Genomic DNA, 25040 nt, shown 5'->3' with positions numbered 1-25040 from the left:
TATATTTTATGATAAATTTGGGATATGCTAATAGATTACAATGTCCTTATATGGAAAAAATGCACATTATTCTTAATAATATTATTTAAATATTACAATTTTAATGATGAATTTTCCATAACGGATATTCAGGTTCATCGGGCTTAACCTCTAAGCAGTTTCACGTACTGTTTAACTCTCTATTCAGATTCTTTTCAACTTTCCCTCACGGTACTTGTTTACTATCGGTCTCATGGTTATATTTAGTTTTAGATGGAGTTTACCACCACTTAGTGCTGCACTATCAAGCAACACGACTCTTTGGAAACATCATCTAGCAATCATTAACGTTATACGGGCCTGGCACCCTCTATGGGTAAATGGCCTCATTTAAGAAGGACTAAATCATTAATTTCTCATACTAGAATATTGACGCTCCATACACTGCATCTCACATTTGCCATATAGACAAAGTGACTTAGTGCTGAACTGTTTTCTTTCGCTCGCCGCTACTAAGAAATCCTTGTTAGTTTCTTTTCCTCCCCTAATTAATATGCTTAAATTCAGGGGTAGTCCCATATGAGTTGAGGTTGTATATATAACTTATATTTGCCATAAATTCTTTATATATAAATGATAAACAATCAATTAAATTCGTTATAAATAGTTCCAATATTCTTGTAAGCAAAGTCATTTTTATCCATTTAACGAACCAACGAAGAATAATAACAAAACCAAGATTTTTCTTTTCCGAATCATTAATAAGAGACAATTCTAGATGAAAATATTTCAATTTTTATGCTAGATCATTTCTCAGTATTATTTGATTGAAAAAGAAAATATTTCTCTTCGTTTTTCACATTCAAATGTGAGATAATGTTTTCATTTCTTTTTAATATTATGAATAAAATCATTATTTAATCCAATAATATACCATATGCTTATAAAAAATTTATAAACAACTTAATTAGCATAGTCTTACAACCCTCAACCATATGTAGTCCAAGCAGCACTATAAAATTAATTAAAGTACATAACAGCATGGACTGCGATATGCGTTCAAAATGTCGATGTTCATGTGTCCTGCAGTTCACACGATGACGCACAGTTTGCTGCGTTCTTCATCGACCCATGAGCCGAGTGATTCCACCGCTTAGAGTTTTATAATTCAATTTTATATAATGTCAATATTGTTTTTATTGAAAGAAATTAAAAATTACACCATTTTACTGGCATATATCAATTCCTTCAATAAATTTATTTTTTATACCTAAAATAAATGTTGCGAAATGTCTTAGTTTCATATAAGCATTAGTATCATAATAATCTGGTTATGGTTTGCTATTTTGGGTGACACATACTGCAAAATTTATATAAAACATTAACCTGATGGATGACAGGTACAAACATTTTTATTTTAGGTTGTTGCATTAGCCAACGTATGCTCATAAATAGATGAACAAATACATATCGCAACGCGTGTATATTATGGTCCATATACACACACACTTATTTTGATTACCAACATTCAAAAATTATTTTATTTTAATTCGACTTCTACTTTCGAATTTAGTTTAGTTTCTTCGATTTCCATTTCGAGAATTGTTTTATAGGAAACGCCGTTGTTGTAGTAAGTACTGCCACAAATACGCACAGCAACATTAATAATGTTAAAGTCTTTTTATGAGGTTGCCAAGCCCCACATATAAAATAAAAGCCATCTTCATTTTATTTTGACTTTAACTTTTGATTCCGTGGAATCATTTTGTAATATTTTATTTTGGTAAATTGTATTTATTTGTATTATAACAAATATTTATTAACGATAAGGATATTATACAATAATGATCCTTCCGCAGGTTCACCTACGGAAACCTTGTTACGACTTTTACTTCCTCTAAATAATCAAGTTCGGTCAACTTTTGCGAAACAACCGTAACACGCAAGGCGTCACAGTGATCACGTCCGGAGACCTCACTAAATAATTCAATCGGTAGTAGCGACGGGCGGTGTGTACAAAGGGCAGGGACGTATCAATGCGAGTTAATGACTCACACTTACTGGGAATTCCAAGTTCATGTGAACAGGTTTCAGTTCACAATCCCAAGCATGAAAGTGGTTCAGCGGTTTACCCGGACCTCTCGGGTCTAGGAAATACACGTTGATACTTTCATTGTAGCGCGCGTGCAGCCCAGGACATCTAAGGGCATCACAGACCTGTTATTGCTCAATCTCATTATTGCTAGACGCAATTTGTCCATTTAAGAAGCTAGTGTCCTTATAATGGGACAAACCAACAGGTACGGCTCCACTTACATAAACACATTCAAACACAATAAACATTTTACTGCCACCATGAATGAAGGCTACATAAGCTTCAGCACCATAATCCTGAAGATATCTATTTAATATATTTGAGTCTCGTTCGTTATCGGAATTAACCAGACAAATCACTCCACGAACTAAGAACGGCCATGCACCACCACCCATAGATTCGAGAAGAGCTATCAATCTGTCTTACACACTTATGTTCGGACCTGGTAAGTTTTCCCGTGTTGAGTCAAATTAAGCCGCAGCTCCACTCCTGGTGGTGCCCTTCCGTCAATTCCTTTAAGTTTCAGCTTTGCAACCATACTTCCCCCGGAGCCCAAAGCTTTGGTTTCCCGGGAAGCGACTGAGAGAGCCATAAAAGTAGCTACACCCAATTGCTATGCTGGCATCGTTTATGTTTAGAACTAGGGCGGTATCTGATCGCCTTCGAACCTCTAACTTTCGTCTTGATTAATGAAAACATCTTGGCAAATGCTTTCGCTTAAGTTAGTCTTACGACGGTCCAAGAATTTCACCTCTCGCGTCGTAATACTAATGCCCCCAAACTGCTCTATTAATCATTACCTCTTGATCTGAAAACCAATGAAAGCAGAACAGAGGTCTTATTTCATTATCCCATGCACAGAATATTCAGGCATTTGAAGCCTGCTTTAAGCACTCTAATTTGTTCAAAGTAATAGTACCGGCCCACAATAACACTCGTTTAAGAGCACTAGTGCAGGTTTTTAAATAGGAGGAACATATAAAAAATACAAGTATTTAATCACATATAAGAACTCCACCGGTAATACGCTTACATACATAAAGGTATAGTACTAACCACAATTGTAAGTTGTACTACCCGTATGAAGCACAAGTTCAACTACGAACGTTTTAACCGCAACAACTTTAATATACGCTATTGGAGCTGGAATTACCGCGGCTGCTGGCACCAGACTTGCCCTCCAATTGGTCCTTGTTAAAGGATTTAAAGTGTACTCATTCCAATTACAGGGCCTCGGATATGAGTCCTGTATTGTTATTTTTCGTCACTACCTCCCCGAGCTGGGAGTGGGTAATTTACGCGCTGCTGCCTTCCTGTGGTAGCCGTTTCTAGGCCCTCTCCGGAATCGAACCCTGATTCCCCGTTACCCGTTGCAACCATGGTAGTCCTAGATACTACCATCAAAAGTTGATAGGGCAGACATTTGAAAGATCTGTCGTCGGTACAAGACCATACGATCTGCATGTTATCTAGAGTTCAACCAATATAACGATCTTGCGATCGCTTGGTTTTAGCCTAATAAAAGCACATGTCCCATAAGGTTCATGTTTTAATTGCATGTATTAGCTCTAGAATTACCACAGTTATCCAAGTAACTGTTAACGATCTAAGGAACCATAACTGATATAATGAGCCTTTTGCGGTTTCACTTTTAATTCGTGTGTACTTAGACATGCATGGCTTAATCTTTGAGACAAGCATATAACTACTGGCAGGATCAACCAGAATAATGTTTTCCTTCATATTCCATTCATATTTTTTGAATCGAAATAAGCAATATAATAGATATATAGATTTTTCACTTTATATAATTCCATGATTTTTATTTATTGAATAAAATTCAATATTTCGCCTTTGGGTAAAAATTTTAAATATATAATATAAGTAAATAAATCTATTCGATTACGGCCATTTTTATATAGCATTCGTAATCCATATTTTCATTTTTAATTTATACTTGTTTTACCAATATAACAAGAATTTCATATAATTATTGTAATATATATGTTTCTATAATTTTATCTTTTATATATACATATTTCATTATAAAATATCATTTTATTTCCAACATACATAATTATTGTATCCACACATGTACAATTTTTGTTTAACCAATATAAATATTAAGTTAAATCATTTGCATTTTGAAGATAAATTTAAAATTTATCTCTTTTCATATATCTCTCTGGTATATATAACATAAAACCAAGCGCCATATGATAATATTTCCACATTTAATATATAATTTTATATTTCTTTCATAAGAATCCATATTTGTATTATACCGTAACGATATAATAATCCAACTATACGGCAGGTAATAAATTAATATTTGCCTGCCTCCAAAAATTAACGATAATATATGGAAACGATTTGTTATTCTATATATAATAGAAACTTGACTTTTGTTTCAACGATATTATCTAAAAAGCGTATATTCCTATTATCCGCGGAGCCAAGTCCCGTGTTCTATAGAACTGAGAAACAAATTTGTACGGATAATAATATACTTTATTTTATGTAACCAATATAAACATAATCCGAAATAAATATTTCGAATAATGCGGGAGGTCGGCAACCACTGCCTACCTATAGTAGTTTTTGAACCCGCTGTCCCTCAAAGCGGGTATTTTTCAATTCCGTTTGCCACCCAACATACGGTCTATTCTCTTATATATTAAGAGATTATAGAACATTTCATTTTTTTTTCCATTATTCATATATAATATGATTATTTTTTTTTTTTATACATATAATAAATATTAATTTTTATATGTTTATTATTTAATTTACTCATATAATTGCCAAATTCATATGAATACATAAGTTTTGAACAATATGAGAGGTCGGCAACCACTGCCTACCTATAGTAGTTTTTGAACCCTCTGTCGTAATTCCGGTCGTTTACACTACTATACCCTCTCACTATAATGGCTTTTCTCTATAATACTAAGAGAATATGGGAATATCTCAGCATTTTTTCCCATATACATATAATAATTAACCATTTTCATATGTATATTATTTAATTTAATCATATAATTGCCAAAATCATATGAATACATAAGTTTTGAACAATATGAGAGGTCGGCAACCACTGCCTACCTATAGTAGTTTTTGAACCCTCTGTCGTAATTCCGGTCGTTTACACTACTATACCCTCTCACTATAATGGATTTTCTCTATAATACTAAGAGAATGTGGGAATATTTCAGCATTTTTTCCCTTATACATATAATAATTAATCATTTTCATATGTATATTATTTTAATTTACTCATACAATTGCCAAAATCATATGAATACATAAGTTTTGAACAATATGAGAGGTCGGCAACCACTGGCCTACCTATAGTAGTTTTTGAACCCTCTGTCGTAATTCCGGTCGTTTACACTACTATACCCTCTCACTTAAATGGCTTTTCTCTATAATACTAAGAGAATATGGGAATATCTCAGCATTTTTTTCCCATATACATATAATAATTAACCATTTTCATATGTATATTATTTAATTTAATCATATAATTGCCAAAATCATATGAATACATAAGTTTTGAACAATATGAGAGGTCGGCAACCACTGCCTACCTATAGTAGTTTTTGAACCCTCTGTCGTAATTCCGGTCGTTTACACTACTATACCCTCTCACTATAATGGATTTTCTCTATAATACTAAGAGAATGTGGGAATATTTCAGCATTTTTTCCCTTATACATATAATAATTAATCATTTTCATATGTATATTATTTAATTTACTCATAAATTGCCAAAATCATATGAATACATAAGTTTTGAACAATATGAGAGGTCGGCAACCACTGCCTACCTATAGTAGTTTTTGAACCCTCTGTCGTAATCCGGTGGTTTACACTACTATACCCTCTCACTTAAATGGCTTTTCTCTATAATACTAAGAGAATATGGGAATATCTCTGCATTTTTTCCCTATACATATATAATTAATCATTTTCGTATGTATATTATTTAATTTACTCATACAATTGCCAAATCATATGAATACATAAGTTTTGAACATATGAGAGGTCGGCAACCACTGCTACCTATAGTAGTTTTTGAACGCCTTCTGTCGTAATTCCGGTCGTTTACACTACTATACCCTCTCACTTAAATGGCTTTTCTCTATAATACTAAGAGAATATGGGAATATCTCTGCATTTTTTCCCATATACATATAATAATTAACCATTTTCATATGTATATTATTTAATTTAATCATATAATTGCCAAAATCATATGAATACATAAGTTTTTGAACATATGAGAGGTCGGCAACCACTGCCTACCTATAGTAGTTTTTGAACCCTCTGTCGTAATTCCGGTCGTTACACTACTATACCCTCTCACTATAATGGATTTTCTCTAATACTAAGAGAATGTGGGAATATTTCAGCATTTTTTCCCTTATACATATAATAATTAATCATTTTCATATGTATATTATTTAATTTACTCATATAATTGCCAAATTCATATGAATACATAAGTTTTGAACAATATGAGAGGTCGGCAACCACTGCCTACCTATAGTAGTTTTTGAACCCTTGTCGTAATTCCGGTCGTTTACACTACTATACCCTCTCACTATAATGGATTTTCTCTATAATACTAAGAGAATGTGGGAATATTTCAGCATTTTTTCCCTTATACATATAATAATTAATCATTTCATATGTATATTATTTAATTTACTCATACAATTGCCAAATCATATGAATACATAAGTTTTGAACAATATGAGAGGTCGGCAACCACTGCCTACTATAGTAGTTTTTGAACCTCTGTCGTAATTCCGGTCGTTTACACTACTATACCCTCTCACTTAAATGGCTTTTCTCTATAATACTAAGAGAATATGGGAATATCTTAGCATTTTTTTCCCATATACATATAAAATTAACCATTTTCATATGTATATTTTTTAATTTACTCATATAATTGCCAAAATCATATAAATACATAAGTTTGAACAATATCAGAGGTCGGCAACGGTCTTTCCTCTATAATACTAAGATAATATGGGAATATTTCATCATTTTTTCCCTTATACATATAATAATTAATCATTTTCATATGTATATTATTTAATTTACTCGTATAATTGTCAAAATCCTATGAACACATAAGAGAATACAATATGAGAGGTCGGCGCAACCATAATATAGTAGTTGATGACGAGGTGTTGGCAACTTGACACAATCCATTAAAGTCTTTATATTAATATATAAAGGGACAATATCATATGCGTCACTAAATGATGACGAGGTGTTGGCAACTTGATACAATTCTTTAAAGTCTTTATATCAAAATTATATGATAGGACAATATCATATGCGCACTAAATGATGACGAGGTGTTTGGCAACTTGACACCAATTCATTTAAGTCTGTATATTAATTATATGATAGGACAATATCATATGCGTCACTTAAATTGATGACGAGGTGTTTGCAACTTGATACAATTCTAAGTCTTTATTCTTTATAATAAGGACAATATCATATGCGTCACTAAAATTGATGACGGTGTTTTGCAACTTGACACATCCATTAAAGTCTTTATATTAAAAATGATGGACCAATATTCATAGCTCACTAAATTATGACGAGGTGGTTTGCAACTTGATAGCAATTCTTTAATAGTCTATATATCAAAAATTATATGATAGGACAATATCATATGCGTCACTAAATTGATGACGAGGTGTTTGGCAACTTGACACAATCATTAAAGTCTGTATATTAATTATATGATAGGGACAATATCATATGCGTCACTAAATTGATGACGAGGTGTTTGGCAACTTGATACAATTCTTTAAAGTCTTTATATCAAAAATTATATGATAAGGACAATATCATATGCGTCACTAAATTGATGACGAGGTGTTTGGCAACTTGACACAATCATTAAAGTCTTTATATTAATTATATGATAGGGACAATATCATATGCGTCACTAAATTGATGACGAGGTGTTGGCAACTTGATACAATTCTTTAAAGTCTTTATATCAAAAATTATATGGATAAGGACAATATCATATGCTCACTAAATTGATGACGAGGGTGTTTGGCAACTTGACACAATTCATTAAAGTCTTTATATTAATTATATGATAGGACAATATATATGCGTCACTAATTGATGACGAGGTGTTTGGCAACTTGACACATTCTTAAGTCTTTATATTAATTATATGATAGGACAATATCATATGCGTCACTAAATTGATGACGAGGTGTTTGGCAACTTTGATACAATTCTTTAAAGTCTTTATATCAAAATTATATGATAAGGACAATATCATATGCTCCTAAATGATGACAGGTGTTTTGGCAACTTGACAATTCATTAAAGTCTGTATATTAATTATATGATAGGGACAATATCATATGCGTCACTAAATGATGACGAGGTGTTGGCAACTTGATACATTCTTTAAAGTCTTTATATCAAAATTATTATAGGGACATTCATATGCGTCACTAAATTGATGACGAGGTGTTTTGGCAATTGACAATTCATTAAAGTCTTTATATTAATTATATGATAGGGACAATATCATATGCGTCCACTAAATTGATGACGAGGTGTTTGGCAACTTGACACAGATCATAACCAGTCTTTAATATTAATTATTGATAGGGACAATATCATTGCGTCACTAAATTGATGAGAGTCGCCGATTTCGAACATCTCGACGAGTGCAGACGTTGGCCTGCGGATCGACAGCAAATTGTTAGCAAATTGTTTAGCAAATTGTTCACAGTTGTAAGTCCCGTTACTTGTGCCCAGCCACTTCGCCGTCGCGTGATCTTGTCGCGCGTTTTGATTGGCCCAGCCAACGTACCTAACGGTAGTTCGCACTAACACCATCGCACACCCGAGTGTGCGTGTTATCAGGCGCAAAAAACCCAGTGCTCGAAGCAGCGGTATAATTGCAAAGCAGCAGCCACGTGCTGCCTGGCTCACCGGCTTACGGTGCCCAGCTTCCCCCCCCCCCCCCTCCTCACTCCTTTATCAACTTGGAGAAGATGGACTGGCAGGCCCCCCCGCGCACCCACAAGCTTGGAACAACACCACGCAAAAAAGGCTCTGAGAACACGCAAGAGCAGCATCCAGCAGCGAGGGAAGCACCTCGCATACAGAGCCGGGCGAGATAAAGCGAAAACGGCAAGAAAGCACAGGGAGAGGAGCTGGAAATAAGCCAGCACTAGCGCCAGCTCTGCGCAAGAAGCTCGCAACAACGCCTTCGCTTTACTCTCGACCGAAGAAGACGAGTACGACCAAGAGAGCTCTGATGACGAACCCGGACCTAAAGACGATTCCAAGCCCAAGACCCCCGAGAAACCAAAGCCCACCCCGAAGACCATCAAGCCACCTCCGATTTTTATCCCCGATGTGACCAACATCTCGGCACTCGTCAAGATGATCACGACTCTTGTAGGCCCGAAGAACAATTTTACCTACAAGACCGTGAATGGCAACAACGTACGTGTCATGATGCCGGACAAAGAGTCCTATACAGCTCTGCGTCTCCAACTTGTGGCCCAAAACAAGAGGCATCGGACTTTCCAGCCGAAAGATGAACGTGCATACAGGTTGTCATCAAAGGACTCCACCACTCCACCGATCGTGAGGAAATCATTGAAGACCTTCGCAGACAAGGGCACGCTGTTAGAGATCTGCACAATCCCATTGGCAGAAGACTAAAGAACCGCTGGGAATATTCTTCGCCAACCTGGAGCCTTCCAGCAACAACAAAGACGTCTACAAGTCAAGCGGATCTGCAGGTCGGTTAGTAACCATTGAACCGCCGCAGAAGTTCAACGACGTGCCTCAATGCTTCAGGTGCCAAGGATTCGGTCATACACAGCGTTACTGCTTCCTGGAATACCGATGTGTAAAGTGTGGAGGCCCTCACGAATCGAGGGCATGTGAGAAGAGGGAGGACGACAAAGCGTGCTGCTTCCACTGCCAGGCGGACCATCCTGCGTCTTTCAAGGGATGCCCTGCATACAAAAGGGCCAAAGCACTCGCTGCTCCGAAAACAAGGCCCGTCGCTAATGCTAACAAGGCGCCGCCCGTGGCATCACCAAACGTCACCTCTGGCAGGAGCTACCGAGACGCCCTCAACGGAGTGCACGCAGCACCGCAGAATCCCACAACCCCAGTCCAAACCCAAACAGAAACCCCACACTCCGGTCAGATAGAAGCGATGTTCGCTCGCATGGAAGGAATGATGGAAAGGATGATGGAGCGCATGTTCACCCAGATGACACAGCTGGTGGCCACCATTCTCAACAGCAAGTCATGCAACTAAAGCTCCACCTAGTCGTCTGGAATGCGAACGGCCTGCAGAACAGCAAGGCCATAGTCGAGCACCATCTGAAGACCCACCAGATCGATATCCTACTCGTAGCCGAAACCCACTTCTCCCCCAGATCCCACTTTAATATCAGCGGATATGACCTCATCCATGCAGACCATCCTTCTGGCAGAGCACGCGGTGGAGCAGCCATCCTCATCAGGAGCGGTATTCAATACCTAGAGCTGCCCGCGTTTCAGCAAGACTGGGCACAATGTCCTGTCATCAGGATTGTCAGCCCGCAAGGAGATTTAGACATTGGGAGCGGTCTACTTTCCCCCCAGATACCGCATAACAGCATCTCACCTCAGTGAGTTCTTCGAGCATTTTGGGCCCCGCTTCATAGCAGCTGGAGATTATAACGCCAAACATTCTTGGTGGGGATCGCGCGCCAACAACCCCAAAGGGAAAACTCTGTTTGGGTACCTGCAACGCCACCGACTGGACTGCCACTCCACTGGCGAGGCCCACTCACTGGCCAACGAATCCCCTCAAGACTCCAGACCTACTGGACTTTGCTGTGTCGAAAGGCATAGGGCATGCGAAGATCAGCTGCACAACAAATGCTGATCTCCTGTCAGACCACTGTGCAATAAACGTGCTAATCAACACGCCAGTCCTCAGGAAAACCCCCGCTCAGAAGGCTCACTGGAAAATATACCGACGCCGCCAAGTTCGCGTCCTGGATGCTCTCCACCGTCAATCCGAACCCCATCCTCAACACACCCAGGAACATTGATGAAGCTATCGGGAATCTCACCAGGCAGATGCAAAACGCTGCGGAATTCGCAAGCCCACCGCCACCAAAGACTGCGAGAACACCTAGCAGGGACCTCCACCTCTGGTCCCCGGAAATTGCGGCACTCGTGACTGAGAAGAGGCGTCTCAGGAGAGTTTGGTTCTTGACGCGCAATCCAAGAGACAAAACAGCGCTCAATCACGCCACAAAGGAGTTGAAGGACAAGATCTCCAGCCTACGCCAGGACTCCTTCCTCAGATTCCTCGAGGAACTCTCTCCCGGGGACCCAGACCACAATCTGTGGAACGTCACCCGCCACATTAAACGACCAGCCAAAAAGGTTTCCGCAGTGCGCAAAGCAGATGGATCCTGGTGCCTTTCGGATGCTGAAAGAGCAGAAGCTTTCGCCGAACACCTTTACAACGCCTTCTCTCCGTTCGACTGCTGCACTGCCGAAGAACATGCTGAAACAGCCCGGTTTCTCAATAGCCCAAGCTCTCCCGGTCCCCCGTTGGAACCAGTCGACCCTGAGGAAGTTGCGCAGGAGATTGCTCTACTGAAGAACAACAAATCTCCAGGCCTGGATCGTATAGATGCGGCGGCCCTAAAAATGCTCCCATCCCGCTGCACACAAATGCTGGCCAGCATTTACAACAGCTGCTTCCGGCTAGGGTACTTCCCGGAGGAGTGGAAAAGAGCAGAGGTTATTGTCCTCCTCAAGCCTGGTAAGCCTGAAGCCAATCTCGCCTCCTATCGTCCGATTAGTTTGCTGGCAATCCTCTCCAAAATACTCGAAAGAGTATTTTTGCGCAGAGTATTGCCAGTACTGGATGAGGCTGGTTTGATCCCCGATCACCAGTTTGGCTTCAGGCGCTCCCACGGAACACCAGAGCAATGCCACCGGCTAGTCGAACGGATCCTCGAGGCATTCGAGCAAAAGAAATACTGCTGCGCTGTAATGCTCGACGTGAAGCAGGCATTCGACAGAGTTTGGCATCCTGGACTCCTCCATAAACTCAAATCCTACCTCCCAAGCCCCCATTTTACCCTCCTCAAATCCTACACTGAGGAAGAGCATTCCAAGTCAGATGCGGAAGTGCAATAAGCCTACCCAGACTGATCAGAGCTGGAGTTCCGCAAGGCAGTGTGCTCGGACCAATACTGTACACCCTTTACACCGCAGACCTTCCCATAATCCCCTCCAGGAACCTAACTATAGCGACTTATGCAGATGACACGGCTTTCCTCGCCTCCTCATCCGACCCACGAGAAGCCTCCGAAACAATCCAAAGGCAAATGGACGCGCTACATCCCTGGCTCAGCAGGTGGAACATCGTAGTGAACGCGGAAAAATCTACCCAAACAACATTTGCACTAAGGAGAGGAGACTGCCCACCGGTCACGCTAAACGGAGTCATCATTCCCAACGCACCCGCACCCAAGTACCTAGGACTTACCCTGGACCGCAGGCTCACTTGGCGTCCCCACATCGTCAGCAAACGCATACAGGCCGATGCGCGTCTGAGGCAGATGCATTGGCTTATTGGGAGAGGGTCCAAGCTAAGGCAGAACCACAAAATCCTGGTGTACAAGGCAATTATCAAGCCCATCTGGACCTACGGATACAGCTATGGGGCACGGCAAGCCACACGAATCGCCTGCGTATACAGCGGTTCCAGAATAGGTGCTTGAGAATTGGCCTGTAATGCGCATCCCTACACGAGAATGTCGCCATACATAGGGAACTTGGAATCCCACAAGTCGCTGATGAAATCTCCAGGCTCAGCGAGAGATACCTGAAAAGGCTCGAAAACCACCCTAACCACCTCGCCACCAACCTGTTAGACAATAGCCAAACAAGCAGACGTCTCATGAGGAGACACCCTCTCGATCTTCCACAACAATAGACAACACATATAAAACCCGCCACAAATACATGTACAATAGTATCCCTTAAGCTAATGTTCCCCCGCAAAAACCATTTAATTATTGTCCACTAGGACAGATTTTAAATAAATAAACGCACGCTAAAAAAAAAAAAAAAAAAAAAAAAACTAAATTGATGACGAGGTGTTTGGCTACAGGAAAAAATCATTTATTTATCGAATCATCAAGCAAAGGATAAGCTTCAGTGGATCGCAGTATGGCAGCTGCTCAACCACTTACAACACCTTGCCTGTTACAAAAGTCGTTTACAATTGATTCTAGGCTTTGTCATTGTATTAAATAATGCTTTTATATGTAACTAGCGCGGCATCAGGTGATCGAAGATCCTCCTAATTTACTATGTTACAAATTACATTGGCATCACATCCATTGTCGTTTATAAAATAAATTATAAACTTTAAATGGTTTAGAAGCCATACAATGCAAATTGCCCCTTATTTATCATTGCAGTCCAGCACGGATACGACCTTAGAGGCGTTCAGGCATAATCCAACGGACGTAGCGTCATACCACTGTTCGCTCGAACAAGTATTGTGCCATTGGTCCGTACCTGCGGTTCCTCTCGTACTACGCAGGAATGCTGTCGCAACAACGTTTTGTCATTAGTAGGGTAAAACTAACCTGTCTCACGACGGTCTAAACCCAGCTCACGTTCCCTTGCATGGGTGAACAATCCAACGCTTGGTGAATTTTGCTTCACAATGATAGGAAGAGCCGACATCGAAGGATCAAAAAGCGACGTCGCTATGAACGCTTGGCCGCCACAAGCCAGTTATCCCTATGGTAACTTTTCTGACACCTCTTGTTAAAAACTCTTTAAACCAAAAGGATCGATAGGCCGAGCTTTTGCTGTCCCTGTGTGTACTGAACACCGAGATCAAGTCAGCATTTGCCCTTTTGCTCTATGTGTGGTTTCTGTCCGCACTGAGCTGGCCTTGGGACACCTCCGTTATTATTTGAGAGATGTACCGCCCCAGTCAAACTCCCTACCTGGCAATGTCCTTGAATTGGATCATACCTGAGTAATTGGAGTTATACCAAATTTTCAAATCAAAAATACATAAATGCATCGTTTTATTAAAGAATTTGTTTGCGATTATATAACAAACTCGTGATACTTTGATCAAGAAGCTTGCATCAAAACCCAATACCATAAGATATTAATAAAATATATCCGTATAATGGCTAGGAAATGATACACGTTCCATTTAATCAAGTAAGTAAGGAAACAATAAGAGTAGTGGTATTCATGACGATACCAAACCGAGGTCTAATATCTCCCACTTATTCTACACCTCTTATGTCTCCTTACACTGCCAGATTAGAGTCAAGCTCAAAAGGGTCTTCTTTCCCCGCTAATTATTCCAAGCCCGTTCCCTTGGCTGTGGTTTCGCTAGATAGTAGATAGGGACAGTAGGAATCTCGTTAATCCATTCATGCGCGTCACTAATTAGATGACGAGGCATTTGGCTATTTTTTTTTTTTTTTTTTGATCGCGGAGTATGGAAATCTATCGAAAGATACTAGGTCTGTCAACACTTCAGTTTCCTAGCATGCACGATTCATTGCTCTATCTGAACCGAAGTTCCGCAACGCCTACGTTACTAAAACCATCCTCATAGCCAATTTATATATTACCATTATTTGCGATGTTTATGCCTTTATTGATGTTATGCCAAGACAGCAAGCAAATGGTTTTGAACCAAACGTTTTAGCTAAGTCCAATCTCGGAAAACCCGCTCAGGTACATGAACTGTTTAAAACAACCGAGACTGCCTCTCATAACCTGGACGCTAATGATATGACTATCATATTTGCTGAGGAGACCCTTCGCTATCAATCTTTTAACGGATTGACCACTCCAGATCCCCCTCCAGTTCAGGGTGGCAGAATGGAATTCAATGTCACCTGCGGCTTCGAATCTGCGACGCAACTCAGTTCGTATGTCCGGTCTGTCGTATCTATTGATTTTGCGCTGGTGTGCATCATCCATAGAGTGTCCGTCTGTCACAATTTGTATGTCGATCACATCAATGTGATTTTGTCGTAGTTGCCACCAGGTCTGGTTTATTAAGACCGGATTCGCACTGCAGGACTTGGTTCAACAATGACTACGCAGCCTCTCTCCTCAAGTCCCCGCTTGATTCGATTTACTACGCAGTTGTGTCTAGCTATGCGCCTCCCATGCGATCGGTAACATTTTTGCATAATATGGTTTGTTGTTTCGGGAGCGTCACATCCTGCACGACACTGTCGTTCCAATTCGTGCCTTCCCCTTGTAGTACGAGACTTCGTGGGTAGGGCATTTATCCGCAGACGAATACCGTCTATATATTCCTTTCCTGTTAGTAAACGCGTGGGTTGATTAACCCACCCGTGTTGCGGGCCCCAATGGCCTGCTTCACGGAGTCCGCTACCATCAACTGAGAGGTACAATTTGTTCGCCCAATATTTTTCTATTGCCGGACGCGATAACAATTCATTTTGTTCTGCTAATAATCTATCTCGGGCCCGTTGTTTTTCTGCTTCGAGGAAAGAGCTGGCTACCTCGTTTTGCGTGAGGTGAGGCCATTTAATATTACTCAAACGTCTTAGCCTTAACATTGGAGCTACCCATCTAAGTGATGGAATTCCGAGACCTCCACTTTTTGGGGTGCGTGAATGAATGCTATCGGTATATCCAGCGGAAGATTTAGCCATCTTCGCACATAGTATCGTATTAGTTTGTCAGTTTTTCGTAGGACGCCTATCGCCACACTCCCAAGGGCTAACTTGTGATAGAGCTGTGGGATAAGGACAGTCCTAAGGGCGAACATCCTCTGTTGTGGTTTGAGGGGGCCTTTGTCAATCTTTGTAGCTTCGGACCAATGTCCTCGGCCGGATTGCATCGAACCCTCCCGGTTGCAGTGAAGTTGATGCCTAAGTACTTCCACTCGTCCGTTCGCTTCAATGATGGAATCTCCCTTGAGCCTACGTAAAAGCTCTGTGCCTCTAGCACGGTACACTTCTGTTTCGGCTGGCCCTTAATGCCAACGGTAAAACATTTGTCGGCATTAAGTTTGAGGCCGACGAGAGATAGAAAATCCAACGTTCTGTCCAACAATACTTGAAGTCCCATTCGAGTTTCAGCAAATAGTACCAAATCATCTGCAAACGCGGCCGCGTTAGTAATGGCATTTCCGACTCTGGCACCAATTTCGCTGGGTAGGTTCTAAGTAACCTGTCCATTACCAAGTTAAATAGAATAGGAGACAAAGGGTCACCCTGCTTCACTCCTCTAGCAGGACGAATTCCTCTGAACTCCACCGTCCCCATTGAGACTGGTACGCCACCCTCGTACGTATTCTTACGTAGTCAACGAAGCCCTTTGGCGCACCATAAGCACGTAAGGTGTCATATATAGATGCATGCGATAAAGAATCGAATGCCTTGCTTACATCTAAATTTGCAATGTAGCAAGATCTAAAGTGCTTATGGCTATGCCTCAAGACTAAGTCAACTATCGTCGCGTTATCGGCACATCCGTCGGTAGGTAAGAAGCCCCGCTGGCGCGGGTTCCCAATTGATTGATGAGTTCAACCGGGTTGCCAATATTGATTTAGCTGTCTTACCAGGACTGAAGGCACCGATATTGGACGAAGTTCTTGCGGTCCTTCGCCGCCACCGTCTTCGGGATGAAGACGGTTCTGGCCAGTCGGATAGAGTGTGGTAGATTGCCCGCACCATAGAATTAGGTTCATTATTCGAAACATAATACCTGACGGCACCTCCCTGGCTGTTTGGAGTTATCCCGTCAGGCCCCGGAGATGAAGATAATGAGATTCTTGATGCCCGAAGGTCGTGCTCTGTAATAGCAACCAAACCCTCTCAAGCGAGTGATCCATTTGTATCACTTCTCTACTGCAAGAGCTTGGGCTAGGCTGAGTCATTACTTCTCTCCAGTAAGAACCATTACTTCTTGGCTTGGCATTACCGACTCAATCAGTTCCATTTAGCAAGGACTTGATGCATCTTCCTTTATGCTTATCCCAGTTACGCTGGACGACAGCATACTGCTGCCTTCTGCTTTCTCTCCTATTTCGAGGCCTCGAGGAGGTCTCGTCAGAGTGTGACGTACACCCTGTGCCGGAAAAATTCCTAGGAATATAGCGATAAGCATTGAGAGTGGTTTCCTTTCCCTCGAGCTCTGCCCTGTCAATGATCGTTTGTAGCTCTTGGGCTCTCCATTTGAATGGCATTCTACGGGCTATACCCACGCAGTGTCCGCAAAATTTCCCTGTTCGACTGTTCGAAGGGTGTGATTGGAGTTGTTTCTGATGTTGTTACTTGGTGGTTTGCTCACTTCTACTAGGGCGGCGCCTTATGGTTAGATTTGCAACTCCGGACGAGAGCTGATTGCCTTCTTATCTGCTCTATTTTCTCCTTATAATCGCCCCTTTGTCTTAGCTTTTTGATGGCTTCGACGCTGCGTTTGCAAAATACACCGCTAGTTGCTTGTTTATGTGTTTATGTCCATTTGCTGTGAGCTCAACCTCCTTTCTCGCCATCATCCACTTCTCTTCCTCACTCCATCTTGCCTTTATATCGACACGTCGACGTTCTTCATCAAGTTCGTCTGGGTGCCGAGATCGCATGTGAACACCGAGTCCTCTCTTGCTGTTAAAGGACCGGCCACATACTGTGCAGGGTACCCTAGATAGAGTAGCCGCTGCGTTTGGTTCATATTGGTCCTCCGGGAAGATGTCCACGGAGGGTCGGGTCGTCATCAGATTGCGTAAATTGCTCCGAGGCTCTTATTTCTATTTGTAGTTCCAATATGAATAAATTTCCTCTGGGGAACCAACCCATCGGAAAAGTTTTGCCGCTCAAATTAGCTGCTAAACAAGTTTAGCATTACCGGGACCACCACGAGGAGGTTTTGAGTCGACTTGAGTAAAGGAGAGACTTGTGAGTTACAGAGTAAATTCCCCTTCCGCACACCATATGATATGACTTACGAATTACAGAAAAATACTCCCCCTCTGCTCGCATTACCCCTGATCCCCCTTAAGAGAGTCATAGTTACTCCCGCCGTTGACCCGCGCTTACTTGAATTTCTTCACTTTGACTTCAGAGCACTGGGCAGAAATCACATTGTGTCAACACCCGCTAGGCCATCACAATGCTTTGTTTTAATTAGACAGTCGGATTCCCCAAGTCCGTGCCAGTTCTGAATTGATTGTTAATTGATAATCGTTATAATTGATAAGAACTAATTGGTTTAAACCCAAATTAGTATCTTAAAAATTTTAGCAAGAAAGTTCCACAATTGGCTACGTAACTAAACTATCCGGGGAACAAGTAACTAACATAAATGCTAGAAACTCTATTTACCCAGAACGAGCACATAAACCATGTTATGTTTCCCAATCAAGCCCGACTATCTCAATCTTCAGAGCCAATCCTTATCCCGAAGTTACGATCTAATTTGCCGACTTCCCTTACCTACATTATTCTATCGACTAGAGACTCTTCACCTTGAGACCAGCTGCGGATATTGGTACGCCTGTGAGAAGTTTGCGTGTCCACCATAAATTTTCAAGTCCGAGGAGAAATATCGACACAACAGTATATGTCATGCTCTTCTAGCCCATCTACCATATCTCTCTGCGAAAGACTTCCATGTAGTACGGCTATAAACAGAAAAGAAAACTCTTCCGATATCTCTCGACGGCTCTTATGGTCGTTCCTGTTGCCAGGATGAGCACGAGGCCCATATTTAATAACAAACGGATACTCAACAGGTTACGGAATTGGAACCGTATTCCCTTTCGTTCAAAATTATTCAAGTGTATTATATTCGCTTTGTTTATATAGTTAGGCATTTTTGTTTTACTTGAAAATTTTCGGCTTTCGCCTTGAACTTAGGACCGACTAACTCGTGATCAACCACTGTTCACACGAAACCCTTCTCCACTTCAGTCCTCCAAGGTCTCATTCGATTATTTGCTACTACCACCAAATCTGTACAATGGCAGCTCCATGCAGGCTTACGCCAAACACTTCTACGCATACCATTGTACCTTCCTACTCACTAAAGTTTCAAAATTTATATCACAAGTAATATAAATCATCTACTTTAGCGGTAATGTATAGGTTACAACTTAAAGCGCCATCCATTTTAAGGGCTAGTTGCTTCGGCAGGTGAGTTGTTACACACTCCTTAGCGGATTTCGACTTCCATGATCACCGTCCTGCTGTTTTAAGCAACCAACGCCTTTCATGGTATCTGCATGAGTTGTTAATTTGGGCACCGTAACATTACGTTTGGTTCATCCACAGCGCCAGTTCTGCTTACAAAAGTGGCCCACTGGGCACATATATCAAACCTTGAACTTCATATCAAGAAAGTTAAGGTTCTTACCATTTAAAGTTTGAGATAGGTTAAGATCGTTTCGACCCTAAGGCCTCTAATCATTCGCTTTACCAGATAAGATTATTTATATAATATTAAAATGCACCAGCTATCCTGAGGGAAACTTCGGAAGGAACCAGCTACTAGATGGTTCGATTGGTCTTTCGCCCCTATACTCAATTCTGACAATCGATTTGCACGTCAGAACTGTTTCGGTCTTCCATCAGGGTTTCCCCTGACTTCAACCTGATCAAGTATAGTTCACCATCTTTCGGGTCACAGCATATATGCTCAAGGTACGTTCCAGTTAGAGGCATAAATAATATAAATATACATTATACATAACTATATAGAAACGCCCCGGGATTGTGTTAATTAGCTATAAATAGCTAAAAAACTAATCCCATTATTAGTCAAGTTAATTACGCTATTAGGTTTACATCCCAATAACTTGCACATATGTTAGACTCCTTGGTCCGTGTTTCAAGACGGGTCCCGAAGGTATCCTGAATCTTTCGCATTGTTAATCATACAAGAGCATATAATAAACACAAAAATCAATGATAATTAATGCCATTATATATTCCGAAAATTAACGCTCTGTAATAATATAAATCTATCAGCACTTTATCAAATTAATAACATTTATTCTGTGTTAAAATGCAGCAATTTAATTGGAATAAACTATAAGTTATATTTTATGATAAATTTGGGATATGCTAATAGATTACAATGTCCTTATATGGAAAAAATGCACATTATTCTTAATAATATTATTTAAATATTACATTTTAATGATGAATTTTTCCATAACGGATATTCAGGTTCATCGGCTTAACCTCTAAGCAGTTTCACGTACTGTTTAACTCTCTATTCAGAGTTCTTTTCAACTTTCCCTCACGGTACTTGTTTAACTATCGGTCTCATGGTTATATTTAGTTTTAGATGGAGTTTACCACCCACTTAGTGCTGCACTATCAAGCAACACGACTCTTTGGAAACATCATCTAGCAATCATTAACGTTATACGGGCCTGGCACCCTCTATGGGTAAATGGCCTCATTAAGAAGGACTTAAATCATTAATTCTCTCATACTAGAATATTGACGCTCCATACACTGCATCTCACATTTGCCATATAGACAAAGTGACTTAGTGCTGAACTGTTTTCTTTTCCGCTCCGCCGGCTACTAAGAAAATCCTGTTAGTTTCTTTTCCTCCCCTAATTAATATGCTTAAATTCAGGGGGTAGTCCCATATGAGTTGAGGTTGTATATATAACTATATTTTGCCATAAATTCTTTATATATAAATGATAAAACAATCAATTAATTCGTTATAAATAGTTCCAATAGTTCTTGTAAGCAAAGTCATTTTTATCCATTTAACGAACCAACGAAGAATAATAACAAAACCAAGATTTTTCTTTTTCCGAATCATTAATAAGAGACAATTCTAGATGAAAAATATTTCAATTTTTTATGCTAGACATTTCTCAGTATTATTTGATTGAAAAAGAAAATATTTCTCTTCGTTTTTCACATTCAAATGTGAGATAATGTTTTTCATTTCTTTTTTAATATTATGAATAAAATCATTATTTAATCCAATAATATACCATATGCTTATAAAAAATTTATAAACAACTTAATTAGCATAGTCTTACAACCCTCAACCATATGTAGTCCAAGCAGCACTATAAAATTAATTAAAGTACATAACAGCATGGACTGCGATATGCGTTCAAAATGTCGATGTTCATGTGTCCTGCAGTTCACACGATGACGCACAGTTTGCTGCGTTCTTCATCGACCCATGAGCCGAGTGATCCACCGCTTAGAGTTTATAATTCAATTTTATATAATGTCAATATTGTTTTTATTGAAAGAAATTAAAAATACACCATTTTACTGGCATATATCAATTCCTTCAATAAATTTATTTTTATACCTAAAATAAATGTTGCGAAATGTCTTAGTTTCATATAAGCATTATGTATCATAATAATCTGGTTATGGTTGCTATTTTGGGTGACACATACTGCAAAATTTATATAAAACATTAACCTGATGGATGACAGGTACAAACATTGTATATTTTAGGTTGTTGCATTAGCCAACGTATGCTCATAACATAGATGAACAATACATATTCGCAACGCGTGTATATTATGGTCCATATACACACACACTTATTTTGATTACCACACATTCAAAATTATTTTATTTTAATTCGACTTCTACTTTCGAATTTAGTTTAGTTTCTTCGATTTCCATTTCGAGAATTTGTTTTTATAGGAAACGCCGTTGTTGTAGTAAGTACTGCCACAAATACGCACAGCAACATTAATAATGTTAAAGTCTTTTTATGAGGTTGCCAAGCCCCACATATAAAATAAAAGCCATCTTCATTTTATTTTGACTTTAACTTTTGATTCCGTGGAATCATTTTGTAATATTTTTATTTTGGTAAATTGTATTTATTTGTATTATAACAAATATTTATTAACGATAAGGATATTATACAATAATGATCCTTCCGCAGGTTCACCTACGGAAACCTTGTTACGACTTTTACTTCCTCTAAATAATCAAGTTCGGTCAACTTTTGCGAAACAACCGTAACACGCAAGGCGTCACAGTGATCACGTCCGGAGACCTCACTAAATAATTCAATCGGTAGTAGCGACGGGCGGTGTGTACAAAGGGCAGGGACGTAATCAATGCGAGTTAATGACTCACACTTACTGGGAATTCCAAGTTCATGTGAACAGTTTCAGTTCACAATCCCAAGCATGAAAGTGGTTCAGCGGTTTACCCGGACCTCTCGGTCTAGGAAATACACGTTGATACTTTCATTGTAGCGCGCGTGCAGCCCAGGACATCTAAGGGCATCACAGACCTGTTATTGCTCAATCTCATTATTGCTAGACGCAATTTGTCCATTTAAGAAGCTAGTGTCCTTATAATGGGACAAACCAACAGGTACGGCTCCACTTACATAAACACATTCAAACACAATAAACATTTTACTGCCACCATGAATGAAGGCTACATAAGCTTCAGCACCATAATCCTGAAGATATCTATTTAATATATTTGAGTCTCGTTCGTTATCGGAATTAACCAGACAAATCACTCCACGAACTAAGAACGGCCATGCACCACCACCCATAGATTCGAGAAAGAGCTATCAATCTGTCTTACACACTTATGTTCGGACCTGGTAAGTTTTCCCGTGTTGAGTCAAATTAAGCCGCAGGCTCCACTCCTGGTGGTGCCCTTCCGTCAATTCCTTTAAGTTTCAGCTTTGCAACCATACTTCCCCCGGAGCCCAAAAGCTTTGGTTTCCCGGGAAGCGACTGAGAGAGCCATAAAAGTAGCTACACCCAATTGCTAGCTGGCATCGTTTATGGTTAGAACTAGGGCGGTATCTGATCGCCTTCGAACCTCTAACTTTCGTTCTTGATTAATGAAAACATCTTTGGCAAATGCTTTCGCTTAAGTTAGTCTTACGACGGTCCAAGAATTTCACCTCTCGCGTCGTAATACTAATGCCCCCAAACTGCTTCTATAATCATTACCTCTTGATCTGAAAACCAATGAAAGCAGAACAGAGGTCTTATTCATTATCCCATGCACAGAATATTCAGGCATTTGAAGCCTGCTTTAAGCACTCTAATTTGTTCAAAGTAATAGTACCGGCCCACAATAACACTCGTTTAAGAGCACTAGTGCAGGTTTTTAAATAGGAGGAACATATGAAAAAATACAAGTATTTAATCACATATAAGAACTCCACCGGTAATACGCTTACATACATAAAGGTATAGTACTAACCACAATTGTAAGTTGTACTACCCGTATGAAGCACAAGTTCAACTACGAACGTTTTAACCGCAACAACTTTAATATACGCTATTGGAGCTGGAATTACCGCGGCTGCTGGCACCAGACTTGCCCTCCAATTGGTCCTTGTTAAAGGATTTAAAGTGTACTCATTCCAATTACAGGGCCTCGGATATGAGTCCTGTATTGTTATTTTTCGTCACTACCTCCCCGAGCTGGGAGTGGGTAATTTACGCGCCTGCTGCCTTCCTTAGATGTGGTAGCCGTTTCTCAGGCTCCCTCTCCGGAATCGAACCCTGATTCCCCGTTACCCGTTGCAACCATGGTAGTCCTAGATACTACCATCAAAAGTTGATAGGGCAGACATTTGAAAGATCTGTCGTCGGTACAAGACCATACGATCTGCATGTTATCTAGAGTTCAACCAATATAACGATCTTGCGATCGCTTGGTTTTAGCCTAATAAAAGCACATGTCCCATAAGGTTCATGTTTTAATTGCATGTATTAGCTCTAGAATTTACCACAGTTATCCAAGTAACTGTTAACGATCTAAGGAACCATAACTGATATAATGAGCCTTTTGCGGTTTCACTTTTAATTCGTGTGTACTTAGACATGCATGGCTAATCTTTGAGACAAGCATATAACTACTGCAGGATCAACCAGAATAATGTTTTTCCTTCATATTCCATTCATATTTTTTGAATCGAAATAAGCAATATAATAGATATATAGATTTTCACTTTATATAATTCCATGATTTTATTATATTGAATAAAATTCAATATTTCCGCCTTTGGGTAAAATTTAAATATATAAATATAAGTAAAAAATCTATTCGATTACGGCCATTTTTATATAGCATTCGTAATCCATATTTTCATTTTAATTTATACTTGTTTTACCAATATAACAAGAATTTCATATAATTATTGTAATATATATGTTTCTATAATTTTATCTTTTTATATATACATATTTCATTATAAAATATCATTTTATTTCCAACATACATAATTATTGTATCCACACATGTACAATTTTTGTTTAACCAATATAAATATTAAGTTAAATCATTTGCATTTTGAAGATAAATTTAAAATTTATCTCTTTTCATATATCTCTCTGGTAATATATAACATAAAACCAAGCGCATATGATAATATTTCCACATTTAATATATAATTTTATATTTCTTTCATAAGAATCCATATTTGTATTATACCGTAACGATATAATAATCCAACTATACGGCAGGTAATAAATTAATATTTGCCTGCCTCCAAAAATTAACGATAATATATGGAAACGATTTGTTATTCTATATATAATAGAAACTTGACTTTTGTTTCAACGATATTATCTAAAAAGCGTATATTCCTATTATCCGCGGAGCCAAGTCCCGTGTTCTATAGAACTGAGAAACAAATTTGTACGGATAATAATATACTTTATTTTATGTAACCAATATAAACATAATCCGAAATAAATATTTCGAATAATGCGGGAGGTCGGCAACCACTGCCTACCTATAGTAGTTTTTGAACCCGCTGTCCTCAAAGCGGGTATTTTCAATTCCGTTTGCCACCCAACATACGGTCTATTACATATAATAATATTAATTTTTATATGTTTATTATTTTT

The 25040-nt window shown here is 39.4% G+C and overlaps 2 non-coding genes and 2 pseudogenes across 2 annotated transcripts; all 4 read right to left on the bottom strand.

The window, feature by feature from the left end:
• Positions 1-960: 960 nt before the first annotated feature.
• On the bottom strand, positions 961-1140 carry LOC116802943 (annotated as a pseudogene).
• Positions 1141-13307: 12167 nt separating this feature from the next.
• Positions 13308-20818, bottom strand: LOC116802945 (annotated as a pseudogene).
• A 393-nt stretch (positions 20819-21211) lies between these two features.
• Positions 21212-21390, bottom strand: LOC116802942. The gene has a single exon (XR_004363265.1). It is a non-coding gene; the product is annotated as a 5.8S ribosomal RNA (ribosomal RNA).
• A 683-nt stretch (positions 21391-22073) lies between these two features.
• Positions 22074-24065, bottom strand: LOC116802944. Its single transcript, XR_004363266.1, has one exon. It is a non-coding gene; the product is annotated as a small subunit ribosomal RNA (ribosomal RNA).
• Between the last annotated feature and the right edge of the window lie 975 nt (positions 24066-25040).

The sequence above is a fragment of the Drosophila sechellia genome, unplaced genomic scaffold, assembly GCF_004382195.2.
Source record: "Drosophila sechellia strain sech25 unplaced genomic scaffold, ASM438219v1 U_258, whole genome shotgun sequence".
Classification (NCBI taxonomy): domain Eukaryota; kingdom Metazoa; phylum Arthropoda; class Insecta; order Diptera; family Drosophilidae; genus Drosophila; species Drosophila sechellia.
This window is presented reverse-complemented; position numbering and strand designations above follow the sequence as displayed.